Source organism: Borostomias antarcticus (genome assembly GCF_949987555.1).
Source record: "Borostomias antarcticus genome assembly, chromosome: 14".
Taxonomy (NCBI): Eukaryota; Metazoa; Chordata; class Actinopteri; order Stomiiformes; family Stomiidae; genus Borostomias; species Borostomias antarcticus.
The window spans coordinates 20,136,540-20,150,870 of NC_140247.1; the positions used below are offsets into that span (position 1 = coordinate 20,136,540).

At 45.7% G+C, this 14,331-nt stretch overlaps 1 protein-coding gene across 1 annotated transcript in view; it reads right to left on the bottom strand.

The window, feature by feature from the left end:
* LOC311317533 (neuronal acetylcholine receptor subunit alpha-9-II) overlaps positions 1-14,331 on the bottom strand; it is a gene marked incomplete at its 3' end in the record, with an annotated part of 51,168 nt that overhangs the window by 27,780 nt on the left and 9,057 nt on the right. The gene's annotated exons all lie outside the window — the stretch shown is intronic.

The window sequence follows — 14,331 nt, forward strand, 5'->3', positions numbered from 1 at the left end:
ATGATTAATGCCAGGGGATTATCCAGCAATATCATCTCGTCTCCGCAGCTCTCTAAGAGAGACGGAGAGAGAGAGAGAGAGAGGATGATGATGATGATGATGATGAGCGAGACCGACGCGGACCGACCCGCCTCGACTCTGCCCCTGCTGTTGAGGCTAATGGCGGTGGGCACGGCATTAGCCTGCGCATTTAGCGTCCTGCAGAGACCACAGATTGAGATTATACGCCAGCCCAGCGTTTATACGTACTCGCTCAGTGTGTGACCCGATGGGTGCTCTGCACATGTTCCCTTCACTCAAGACACAGTTGCATCGTAATGACATACATGTATATTCTGCCATATTGATATATTGCTTCACCCCGAAGGCAGCATACATACAGAGAAGTAATATGAATATGTTAAACTCACCCACCGGTCCTGTGTCTGGAAAGACTACCCCATCACTGCTAACCTCATATCCTGTTACCAGAAGTCCATTACCCAGAATGCATTGTGGTTAACAGCGTTGCTATTCAAGGACCCCTCCGAGACGAGTGCTAGTGGGCGGGCATGATGGATGACAGGAGACCCCCAGCCCTCTCTTATCACCTAGGTCTCCTGTCAGCTCTCCCTCCAACTGACCTGCCTCTATTACCCCCTCATCTGCACGCTGCCCTGGCCGCCGTGTCATAATGACCTGCCTCTATTACCCCCTCATCTGCACGCTGCCCTGGCCGCCGTGTCATAATGACCTGCCTCTATTACCCCCTCATCTGCACGCTGCCCTGGCCGCCGTGTCATAATGACCTGCCTCTATTACCCCCTCATCTGCACGCTGCCCTGGCCACCGTGTCATAATGGCAGCTGGGTGATTAAGTTCCGGAATGTGAGATCACAGAAACGCTCATCAATGGCCGCCGTGACACTGATGTCACCAAACGACCCCAACTTAGGATGTTGTAGACTGGAACGTCACCCAGAATGGACAGGCTATATGATAAATGAAATCCTGTCTCACACAAATTGAAAACGAATTATGTGGAATATATCCGATATGAAAAAAAGTCAAAGTTTATAATACCGTTCCTCTCACCAATCCATTCCTGGACCCCCTGCTCACTTTGTGTGTGTGTGTGTGTGTGCCCGCGTTAGCATGCGTGTGTGTTTGTGTGCGCGTGCATGTGTGTGTGTGTGTGTGTGTTTTGGACAGCTCAGCTGGAGGTCAGACAGCACAGATTCACTCTCTGGTTCACCTGCTGTTTCACACATTTCTCCCCAGCCTGCTCAAGGCAGCCGAACCATCTCAGCTCAACCCGGCAGCCTGTAGCACCCTCGGCGCTTCACACTTCACTGCTTGTGTTTTTGTGGCCATGTGGAGTGAAGAACAGCAGGAGGGAGAGGCAGGCAATGGACAGCTGTGGCTCTGTTGTTGCCTGTTGCTGGTACTGTCATTGTGTTTTCCGGTATTGTAGTTGTCGTCTGTTTATCTGTCTGTCTGTTAATTTCCGAAAGGACCTATAAATTATCTATCTATCTATCTATCTATCTATCTATCTATCTATCTATCTATCTATCTATCTATCTATCTATCTATCTATCTATCTATCTATCTATCTATCTGTCTGTCTGTCTGTCTGTCTGTCTGTCTGTCTGTCTGTCTGTCTGTCTGTCTCTGGAGGACATAGAGAGGTTGAGTAAATGTTAGCCTACTCTACTAGGACACACAAGCACTCTCATCTATCACTACTTTTTAAAGTGTGAATACAGGTCAAAGTATTTCCTTACTGTATATATATTTTTAGGAATGGTATAGCCGTGCGAACATGTACATGTAACATTTTTAGAACATCAACTGTATCTGCTTAGATTCAAAATAATCCAACTTGCTTGTGCCTTTTCCAATGCACATATTACTGTATTATTCAATTCCCAGTTCCAAAAATAGCCAACGCATGAAAAATACAACAGTTTTCCCCCTTCTGTTCAAATCATTTACATATCATTAAGCTGCACTGTTCCCATATTGTAGACGACCTTAGTTTTGGTACAGTGATCAGGGCAATTAGCACATTAACATGCAGTCTCTGTGATGTTGGCAGGGAAGCCCCTTGCTGTGAGAATGAGGTGTTGTCGGAGCGTAGAACAAGGCCTGCTCCAAACAGACGGGAACTGCTGTGACAGGAAGTGATGTCATTACTCTCTGCACCCTGGCAGGAAAGAAGGATTTTCTGCTAAAACATTGGCTGCGTTCCGAATCACATACCTCTACTTTTTACTACCAGTATGTACTACAGCTGTCCCTAGAAGGTATGTACTTTGCACACAGTATGCATCCCATTGGGACATACATTGTCATAACATTGCACCTTGAACTTTGACCCCATCTGTCGCTGTCCCTGAACCGACATTCGTCTACGGCTGGGATTCATCAAAACGCCTCTGGGGCGACTCACACATGTGATGTAATTTTCGCTGAGCACAGGATTGTGGGTCAGAATAGCCAGAAAAGTGTGCTGGCTTGCATACTGCAAAATACGACCGGATGTACTGTAGTAGGACGTCCCGGTATCTTTGCCATACTGCATGTAGCATATTATGTATTGGGACATACTACATCCATTTTTTGGCATACTATATATTAGGGAAGTACACGATTCAGAACGCAGCCATTGAGTAGACAACTTTTTTTTTTCCTGGTGACTCAGCTACTTTATGCAAAGCATTTGGTACTTAATTGTGTCAAATGTAACTTTTCAAACCGCCAGTGACTAAAGAGGTAATTTACCATAGTTGTTGATGCCATTCCCACAGGCACTTTTATGTTGCTTACAGGATTAACATGCTGGCTGGTTGTTATATTCATCTAGCTAGCGACCTTTAGCTACTGTAGTTAGCATTCATAAGGTGATGTTATTGATAGCATTAGCTAGCTAGTAGCATATTCTCTATATTCATCATATTGTCCTCTCTAAGATGAAGGCACTGGAGATAGACTCTCTAGGGGTCAAGTGGATGGCCTAATACCTGGCCGATAGGGACAGAGAGTGGAGGTTAATGGCACAATATCTGAAGCCAAGCCTATAGGTTGTGGGGTTCCACAAGGGAGCATACTAGGACCCTTGTTGTTCCTACTGTACATTAACGACATGAGAGAAGCATGCTCCTGCAAATAGTTTTTGATGAAAAGTACATGATTCTGCCCTGCTCATTGCTCATAAAGACCTGGGCACACGACACAGGAGGCTAGGGGAGGAGCTCTCAAAGGTTAGCATTTGGCTGCACCTGGACAAAACCTAATCCATCCTGTTTGGATCCAAAATCCCAGGCTGAAGAAGGCCCCTAGTGTAGCTCAAATGTCATACAGTATAGGCTAAAAAATAAATAATACCTGGGCTGTATGCTGGATGACTGCCTAGGAGGGGAAGAAATGACATTACAGGTGCCAAATGCCAGAACCAAACAGCCTCAGGGTTCAGGCAAGAAGCCGGGTTCAGCCACACTTTGATTCTGCCACTAATGCACGGTCTGGCGGGCTGACAGAGGGGCTACAACAAAAGCTACAGGTATCCTAGAGCAAGCTGGTTAGGGTGGTAATGGACCTGGGTCCTCAGGACCATATAGGGAGGAGCCAACTACAGCAGGGGTTCCCAACCTTTCTTCCCCAGAACCCCCCACTTACCCCTGATGGAATTTGTAGAATTTATATGGTATTGTAGTGCCGGAAATACAAGGCTTTGATCAGATACTGTATAATCATGTATTTTGTTACAATTTCTGTGTGACATGTCAATAACATGATTATTTGACAAATATTTGTCTAGCTAATATAAAGGCCTCAAATTGTTTGAGGCCTGGCGCCCCCCCTGCAATTGTTGGCGCCCCCCTAATGGGGGTCAGGACGCTCCCAGGTTGGGAAACCCTGAACTACAGGAACTCAATTTGGTACCTGTGGAGGCCAGGGTGACACAACTGAGACTGTCAATGGTTCACAGGATAGTCAATGATAGGGCCCCCAAATTACCTCACCAACTACTTCTCTAGAGTAGAAGAGTGTCTTCATTGCAACTAAGGAATAATAACAGAGCAATACACTCCTTGTTCCAACAAAATATTGTATAATTTCCTCACATGATGCCCATGATGGTCTATCAGTAATTGGTTATAATATGTGTTATCGTTTGGAATGAACAAGAAAATGATTCTCTACCTTTTTCATTCACAGTCCTTCTCTCCCTCTCCAGCACTCAAATGAATTGGATTGGTGTGAGCATGAGTTTATTTAAAGGATCCTCATTAGCTAATGTCATAGCAGTTCAGTAACAATTTATACATTCCAATACAATTTAAACAAAGAGAGTTCCATTATTTAAAAAGCATCGTAAGAAAGCAGACGTCTGTCTCATAACAGCTTGGCTCCCCTGGATCCGTTAGCGTCCGTGTCAACCATCAACCATGAGACGCTAAGGAAATTAATCCATTGTAGTTAATGACAGTGGCTCCACTGTAGCCGTTGCGTCACGTTCGATGCCTGCGTCCGACGTTAGACAATCAACGAGGTTAAAGTCGCACAGAAACGGACGTTTGAGATCATCTAACTTACGTAGTTTGACGTATTTCCCACGCAAACAAGCTATGAGGGTGGGACATATGTTTAGAGGAATTTGATTGGAACATTGACAAGTGGACGGGTTTTAAGAACTTTAGACAGATTCGATAGAAGGATAGCGTTGATTGACGGATGGATGTCGTGAGATTATTGGCCTTAAATCTAAGGTACCTCTTTGTCGTCATTGCACGTGACCTACCGTTTTCCAGGAAGTAAGAAATTATATACTTTGATATAAGATTACAACAAATAGAATTTTGTAAATTTTTTGGCATACATCGTTGAATATGTGAACACTATACGACCAATTATGTGAACCAAAATGGGAAACAATGCTTTTTTCATTTCAGTGCGACTTTAATTTCTGGATTGTTGACGGATGCTGACGGTTGACGCTGATGGACGCAGTGGAGCCAAGGGGTAAGAAAGCATACAGACAATTTCAACAAAAACATTTCAATAATTTAAAAAGCATCAGTAAGCAGAAAGTCTCTCTCCAACCAATAAACCAAATAAACAGCCTGTCGTCTGCAACACAATAAATGTGTCTTAAAGCTACATGAGATAACTCGGCACTTTGGCAGCCCCTCTGGTCGTGATAAAATCGGCACTGCGTTTTAAGAACCACATTTCCCACAATCCCCACTCACTCGCTGTAACGATGGGAAAAAAATGATAACAAACGCGCGTGGCGCAGACTGGATTGGACGATTGTAGCTACTTTCTGGAAGGATGGCTTCAATGCAGGTAAATACCAGTCTTCTTTCTTTCATGTACATGTAGATTTCGTTTCGCGGGGCGAAGTGTTTGTTGTCTTCCTGATATTGTGACGTGTCACTTCCGTTTCCACCACAAGATTTCCCGCCAGTGTACTAGCCAGTACACCGAAATTCTAAAATAATAAATTCACAGGGTCTCATGCAGTCTCATGTCAAGAAAATTATTTTTGGGATCTTGCTAAGGCCAATTCATAAACTAATAGCAAGTAAAGGTGAATAATGAAGCATAAAAAAGTTATCTCATTGAGCTTTAAGTCTCTTTTTTGAAGGATATTTAGTTTTTTCCCCCTGGCTTCCGAATTGTGATGGTTCTGTAAAGAACAGTTCATTTAGGGAGCCTGTTCATAATATATAATATCGTTTGTATAATATGACCATTTCTGGATAGAAGGCTATACTTCCTACAATACTTGTTTTTAATTCTATAGAGTGAGTGAAGAAGTGCACACTTCTGGCTGAAAGATAAAACACTTCTTTTCCTGGCTCCTTGTTTCCTCTGCCTTTAACACACACACACACACACACACACACACACACACACACATTCCCACATGGACTACACTCTCACACAGATATACACACGTGAACTACACACTCACACACAGACTACACAAACACACAGATATACACACATGAACTACACACTCACACAGATATTCACACAGGGACTACACACTCACACACACAGATATACACATAATACATTCCAACACTTTTTTCATAACTCATATTTGCTGACCCCTGGTTTCTGCAGGTCAGATGGTCTGTGCTATAGGAGTCAAATTCAATTTTAAAGAATGCTTCTTTAATGTGGTTTTATTACTTTGCAACAGACTCCAAAGCTTGAGGTACTTCCTTCAATCGCAGAGTTTAAATCCATGGCTCTTGACATTTGTACTTCGACCTGTAACAGTTTTTAATTATTATTATTATTATTATTATTATTGTGTATTGTATTTGTTCTGTTGTTATTTATGTATTTGTGTGAACTCGTCAAAACTGTAAATGAGGGAAACCTCAGTGCTTTACGAGTATAAATAAAGGTTTGAAAGGAAATTAACTCACTCAGACACTCCAACTCGGGGTTGTGGGGCTGAGAGAGAGGCTGTGGGATGATGCTGTCACGCTCCACCAGAGAGTGAGAGAGAGGCTGTGGGATGATGCTGTCACACTCCACCAGAGAGTGAGAGAGAGGCTGTGGGATGATGCTGTCACACTCCACCAGAGAGTGAGAGAGAGGCTGTGGGATGATGCTGTCACACTCCACCAGAGAGTGAGAGAGAGGCTGTGGGATGATGCTGTCACACTCCACCAGAGAGTAAGAGAGACGCTGTGGGATGATGCTGTCACACTCCACCAGAGAGTGAGAGAGAGGCTGTGGGATGATGCTGTCACACTCCACCAGAGAGTAAGAGAGACGCTGTGGGATGATGCTGTCACACTCCACCAGGGAGTGAGAGAGAGGCTGTGGGATGATGCTGTCACACTCCACCAGAGAGTGAGAGAGAGGCTGTGGGATGATGCTGTCACACTCCACCAGAGAGTGAGAGAGAGGCTGTGGGATGATGCTGTCACACTCCACCAGAGAGTGAGAGAGAGGCTGTGGGATGATGCTGTCACACTCCACCAGAGAGTGAGAGAGAGGCTGTGGGATGATGCTGTCACACTCCACCAGAGAGTGAGAGAGAGGCTGTGGGATGATGCTGTCACACTCCACCAGAGAGTGAGAAAGAGGCTGTGGGATGATGCTGTCACACTCCACCAGAGAGTGAGAGAGAGGCTGTGGGATGATGCTGTCACACTCCACCAGAGAGTGAGAGAGAGGCTGTGGGATGATGCTGTCACGCTCCACCAGAGAGTGAGAGAGAGGCTGTGGGATGATGCTGTCACGCTCCACCAGTGCTGTTGCCAGTCTGTTTGGCTAGTTTATGGAAGTGCATAAAGGTGCATTCAGACCTAGCTTGTTGTTCTGATACAAAACCTCCTACAAGCGCGTGGTGTTGACGGCGTATCCAGAACCAGAGCAGACCTGGAGATCGTTTGCTCGGTCCAGACCCGGAGATCGTCCATATTGCTGTGTGAACAGGAATCGAGCTCAGGTTCAAGTGCAACATTGTAACATATTATTCCCGGAATCAGAACAAATTCAGGTATAAAAGTGGCCTCAGTCTTACCGTGTTTGTTTACACATGGAGACGTCTCACGCTACAGAAAACCTCCACTGACGCCATTTTGAGATGCCGTAAGGACAAAAGATTTGAGGATTAGGTGGTAAAATAATAAAAGGGTTTTTACTGTAAAATCTAGAATAATCTAATTTTGGGTATGCTGTCTTAAAAGTGTGTCTGAAAATCTTTTTCCTGAATGAAAGCCCTGACACCTGGATGATGAAGAGGTGGGAACGAACCCACCTCAATATAATTATTATTATTATTATTATTATTATTATTATATAATGAATCTCTCTTCGTGCATGCACGTGCATGTTCTCTGCAATGTGTCATACTCAGAACAAGCTCCTCCAGGCCAACACTAAAGCTGTGTTTTCGTTTGGCTGTGTGTGTGTGTGTGCGTGTGTGAGTGAGTGTGTGTGCGCGCGTGTGTGTTGCCTTGGCTGCCAACGTATTCGCAAGTCAGACTCATCCTACACACGATCAACCGTGTAGGATTTCCAGTTAGTGGAGACGAGAGGTCATTCCAGGTTCATTTTTGGCACTGTTTAATCCCTGTCTTATCGGATATTCAGCTCATTAACCTCTGGCTGCGTTCAAGTCTGTCAAGTCTGACGGCCAGGGCTCGACCCCGGGATCAACAGGACTCGTGTTCTATTCCTGTCTTCATGCTGACTGATCAAATCTGCAATAAAACTGTCTGTCTGCAGTCCTCTCTCTCTGACCTCTCTCATGCGCTACAGCCTGTCTGTCTGTCTGTCTGTCTGTCTGTCTGTCTTTCCCTCAGTCCCACCTGGTCTCACTCTTTCTTTCACACTCCTGTTCTATATCTTGTCTTTGTACGTTCTCTCATACAAAGCGTCTCTCACTTCTACTCTCACGTCACGTCTGTCTTTTCTCTCTCCTTCCTCCCTCCAAACCGATCATCTTCCTCCCCGATCGTCTTCCTCCCCGATCGTCTTCTTCCTCCCCAATCGTCTTCCTCCTCCCTGATCGTCTTCCTCCCCGATCGTCTTCCTCCCCGATCGTCTTCCTCCTCCCCGATCGTCTTCCTCCCCGATCGTCTTCCTCCCCGATCGTCTTCCTCCTCCCCGATCGTCTTCCTCCTCCCCGATCGTCTTCCTCCCTGATCGTCTTCCTCCCCGCACGTCGTGACGGGAGAGCTGGGTCTCCACAGAGCGCGAACAAAGGACCTCCGTCTGGTAGAAGCTTAATATAGGCACATACACACACACACACACATACACACACACACACACACACACACACACACACACACACACACACACACACACACTCAGACACACATACACACACACACACACACAGACACATACACACACACACACACACACACACACACACACACAGACAGACACATCACACATCATTCACTCAGTTTTCTTTCAAGCTGAGGTGAGAAGAAAGAGTTCTTATTACTCTTTCTTCTGAGTAATAAGAAGAAAGAGTAAGGCTGCTGTGAACGTAGACAGTTCTACGTGAGCAGTGAAGCGTTGTGCGATTTTGTTGAATTATGTGAACACAAATAAAGTAATTGAAATGTGTGTGTGTGTGTGTGTGTGTGTGTGTGTGTGTGTGTGTGTGTGCATTAAGGGGTGCTTTTTGAACTTTAAGCTTGTTTTTGCACTTACTTGGAGTGTAGTGGAAGGCTGCCACTGTTTCTGACTGTAACCCAGGCACAATAGGGAATCCACACTAGCTCCTGTTAGCATTAGCCACAATGCTAGTGGAAAGTATGGGGATGTAAAGCCCAGCAATCAAAACTACTCAAAAAGCATCCAAATTATTATAAGATTTGTCAATTACTTTAAAAGACTGGTGTTGATCCGGAATTCCAACAATCGCTACAATTTCCAGATTCCTTTAGAGGACTTTTAGATGCTATTCTCTAGATCCCTACTGTGTATTTTCTACTAGGATCCCAGTGAATGCATACTGGAGCTAGCGTGGATACTCAGAAGTGCCTGGCTTGCAGTGGGAAACATGTGCAGCCTCTTACTACACTCCCAGTAAGTGCACACATAAGGTGAATGTTTTTGAATTATTGAAATGTGCCATTAAGCCAAGAGGGTCAAGGGTTAGCATCAGTAGCACAAGTTATTGCTCAGCATTGCTTAAGCCCTACTGTATACCAGACACACACACACACACACACACACACACACACACACACACACACACACAAACACACACGTGTCCTTCTACATCTTTATCTCTATCACTCTGTCCCCCCTATCCCTGGTCATAAGGTCAGAGGTGAAGCTCAGATAAAAAACATACCCGGTCATCTGGGTCTTAAAGCCGCCTCCCACTCCAGGAACTCATAAACACACAGCTTTTAAAACCCTTTTAGTCCCCAGCAGCCTTTTCTCTCATAACACACACAAAACCCACCAGCACCTACGCATGCAATCAGCCATAAACACACACAATCCATCTCAAAACAATGACAAGTGACGCAAACAAAGTGCCTCTTTAATCACATGTTCGCACACAGCCAGCTCCTCTGACCTTAAAGGGAAGAGTCCAGCTTTAATCGCCTCACTCTCCTCCACACACTCTGCCGAATTGAGCTTTTACCCACCGCAGTTCCATCCACACACTCTGTGAACATCGGGGCTCATATGGGCTATTCTGATTTTGATTCTGTCTGTGCTGTTAGCATGTGTGGCATCGCCACCTTAGGTGAAGCATATTTTGTGCATCCTTTCCATGTCGTTCACAAACTTAAGATTTCTCCTCTTTCTCTCTCCCTCACTTTCTCTCTCTCTCTCTCTCTCTCTCTCTCTCTCTCTCCCTCTTTCTCCCTCTCTCTCTCTCTCTCCCTCTCTCTCCCTCTCACTGACACTTTAATACATGATTAGATGAGTGAGGAGGACAGAGCAGATGGTCAAAGCCAGCAGAGTGTCACGGCAATGAGTGTTCCCATAAACCCACACAGCACGCCGTTGATCACTGACACTGCCTCAGTTTCTATGTCCCCAACCTCTGGACCTGGACCTCTATGTCCCCCACCTTGCCAGAGTACCTAAGAAGGGCCGAAACAATGGACATCTTCAAGCGAGATCTCAAGACATACCTTTTCAGCCTAGCCTACGATCACTAGCCAGGACCTAGAGACACAGAAAGGCAGCTTCCAGCCTGCCTGTGAATCCCCTGAATACATTGGTGTATATCCTGTTATGCACTGTATGTATATTTAGATGTATATACAGATAATAATAATAATAATAATAAGCTGCTGGTTGCCCTGCAACTGGCACGTTCTGTTTTAATATCTGTGTTGCTTTTATGGCTCTGTGTGCTACTAACCCTTTTCTGCCTCCCCTCTCCCTAGTGCCTCTCTCTCTCCCTCCTACCTTCTAACCAGGTCCAGTGGATGCCCCACTGTCACCAGCAGACCACCCTGAGTCCGATAGATACCCCCGTGTCTGCTGTGGATGTCCAGTACAGCCACTAACCCTGTCCTCCTCCCTAGTGTCTCTCCCTCTTATACTCTAAACAGGTCCTGTGGACTCCCCCTGTCTCCTGCAGGCCACCCTGTAACACACACACACACACACACACGTACACACAGACATACACCAGTCCACTTCTGGCTTTAGGCCTGGACCTGGGCCCCTTCCCCTCACCCTTACCCGGGTCCATATCCTTTTCCTACCCCCACCCTACCCCGACCCCTGCCTCTACCTGGACCCAGGCACATTCACACACACACAGACATACACCAGTGTTTGCCATGTCTCTCCTATGATGTTTTAAGCCCCTTTTGCTCTGAAAATGTAATTTAATGTAATTTATTGCTCTATAAAGGTTCTTAGCCGTTGGACAAACATACCCCATCCTTGCTCGATTGTCTCGTTGAGAGGGGTCAGGGAAGAATTTGTACAGCTCACTTTTCTGGCCCCCGGGTGATTACTGTTTTTTTGCTTCCCTCTGGAATATGTAGCGGTGGGTCCTTTGCCCACCTCCCTTGTTCTCTGTAAAGCGTATTGTGTTGCCTCTGTGTATGAAATGCCCTATAGAAATTAAGCTTTGATTGATTGATTGCTTGATTGATTGAATATCATCTGATCTCAACACACGTATGCCATGTATCTTCTGTCTGAAGCAGCCTGTGTAGTCTCTCCCTCCTTGGTAAGCTGAGTGAAGGCATACAGTAGACCCAGATAGAATAGAAATCTACTTCTGATGGAATTCCAAAGTAGTATACTAAGAAGAGCAAATATTCTGTTTGAAGTGGACTTTTTGATGAGGACTTGAAGTTCTGAGCAAGTGCAGGTTGTAAGAAGGTCTTTGTCGATCACGCCAAAGACACTGCGTAGGTGAGGGCGGGCCTAGGCGACATCGCAGGGCGAGAGGTCATGTTTTCGGTGGCGTGCGTTCCTACGTCCGTCCATTTGTCCGTCCGTTAGCAGGATTACGCAAAAACTACCAGACCGATTTGCACGAAACCCGGTGGAGGGGTGTAGCATTGGTCACCTAGAACCCATAACATTTTGGAGCGGATGTGAATCACATCCAAACACGTCTGACCATTCAACCTCCATTCATTTTTTGGGGGACTTAGCTCAGGAGCTCAGGAGCGAAAAATTCCCCCCATTCATTGTTAATGGGGGGGCTTGAAACGGCCATATCTTGACATGAGAAATACCAAGAGACACGGAGTTTGGACGGGCATAAAGCTCTCGACCTGACGAATGTATCAACACCACACATGTCCTGCTCTCAGGCCGTGTGAGCGCACAGTTCTTGGAATGCATTGCAGGGCGGAGGTCTGTGCTCTCGGAGGGGCTGTGCTCTCCGAGCACCATTTCTAGTATTAACGCTGTATTTTCTTTCGGTGTGCTAAACCTGTAGCCGTATCTATTGGCTCACTACAGGTCACAGGGTCAAGGTTCAATGGCTGACCTCTCCCTGACCTCCCCTCTCTGTGAGGTGCCTGCTCCACCCATGAACGATGACAGAGTGGTGAGTCAGTGTGCTAAAACCAGCCTCCGGACACAGAGGTCGTGACCTCTTACACTAAGACCCTGTGGCTAACCCCCCTTTCCCTGCTTAATTATCAAGGAGGCGGCTGGTGGGCATCATGTTAAATTTTGTTCTTCTTAAAGGTTACACAGACAGCTTTTCTGATTTAACATTATGAAATAAATGTAGATTCCACACTGTAATGGAAAAATGACACCATAACTGGAGGAGCAGGAGCTTAGAGCTTTTAATATATGTGTTGCTTTTATGACTTTATGACTGCGTGTTACTAACCTTGTTCTGCCTCCCCTCTCCATAGTGCCTCTCTCTCTCCCTCCTATCTTCTAACAAGGTCCAGTGGATGCCCCACTGTCACCAGCAGACCACCCTGAGTCTGATAGATACCCCTTCATTTAGTTAACACACACACACGTACACACAGACATACACCAGCCCACTTCTGGCTTATGCCTGTGCCTGGTCCCCCTTCCCCTCATCCGAACCCGGGTCCGTATCCTTTTCCTACCCCCGACCCCTGCCTCTACCTGGTTCCAGGCACACTCATACACACACACACACACACACACAGACATACACCAGTCCTGGGCTCAGATCCCCTTCCCCTCATCCTAACCCGGGTCCGTATCCTTTTCCTACCCCCCACCCTACCCCAACCCCTGCCTCTACCTGGACCCAGGCACATTCACACTCACGCACACACAGACATACACCCGTGTTTGCCATGTCTCTCCTATGATGTTTTTAGCCTCTCTTACTCTGAAAATGTAATTTAATGTAATTTATTGCTCTATAAATGTTCTTAGCCGTAAGACAAACATACTCCTGGAGCTTGCTCGATCGCCTTGTTGAGAGGGGTCAGGGAAGAATTTTTACAGCTCACTTATCTGGCCCCCGGGTGATACTGTTTTTTTGCTTCCCTCTGGATCATGTTGGGGTGGGTCGTATGTCCACCCTCCCATTGCTCTCTGTAAAGCGCATTGTGTTGCCTCTGTGTATGAAATGTGCTATACAAATAAAGCTTCGGTTTGATTTGATAAGCAGTAGATAGGTTCCTTATAGCCTCACAAATTCTGTCTACTACCCTCTGCGGTGGGTACGACTATGTAATTTGCGTAAGCCGTTAACGTAGCTGACATGAGATGAAAGTAACTAACGTGCGTCGACACGTTTCAGAATCGGCAAAATGGCCGCTGATCGCCACAAAACGGAAAAGTTATCCGTGGCAACTTTATATATAAATTCACCAAGTCGGCCAGTTGTCAGCCTTTATGTCTTACATGCTTTAGAAGGTGCACACACACACACACACACACACACACACACACAGCCCGGAGGGAGCTTATATAAGGTTTATTAAGGTAGAGCAAAGAAATAACATGAAGAGAGAAACAGCAACATGGCGGCAACACAAGTGACACCTACGAAAACAGAGAAAAGACTCCGACTGGAACAGCTGTCACGATCACACAGGAGTCTGTACACAACAATGGCTACTTATAAAAACAGAATAGTGTAGAAGGTTTAGGTGCACTCACTGTATACCAACATGCTGACAACTTCAGAATCATTCTCACACAACAAGGATGTTAAGTTCACTTTGTTTACATAATGTCTGTTTACGGCTAAAATGATTGACAGTTATATAGTAGCACACTGAGTTGTGCCAGTGAATTCAGTCCCCTGTGAAAACCAAGCACAGGGAACGGATTACATTAAAAACAATGAGTCTATACTGTATAATAATTGTTTTCTTAAAAGACGGCCCTTTGGATTATTGGGGG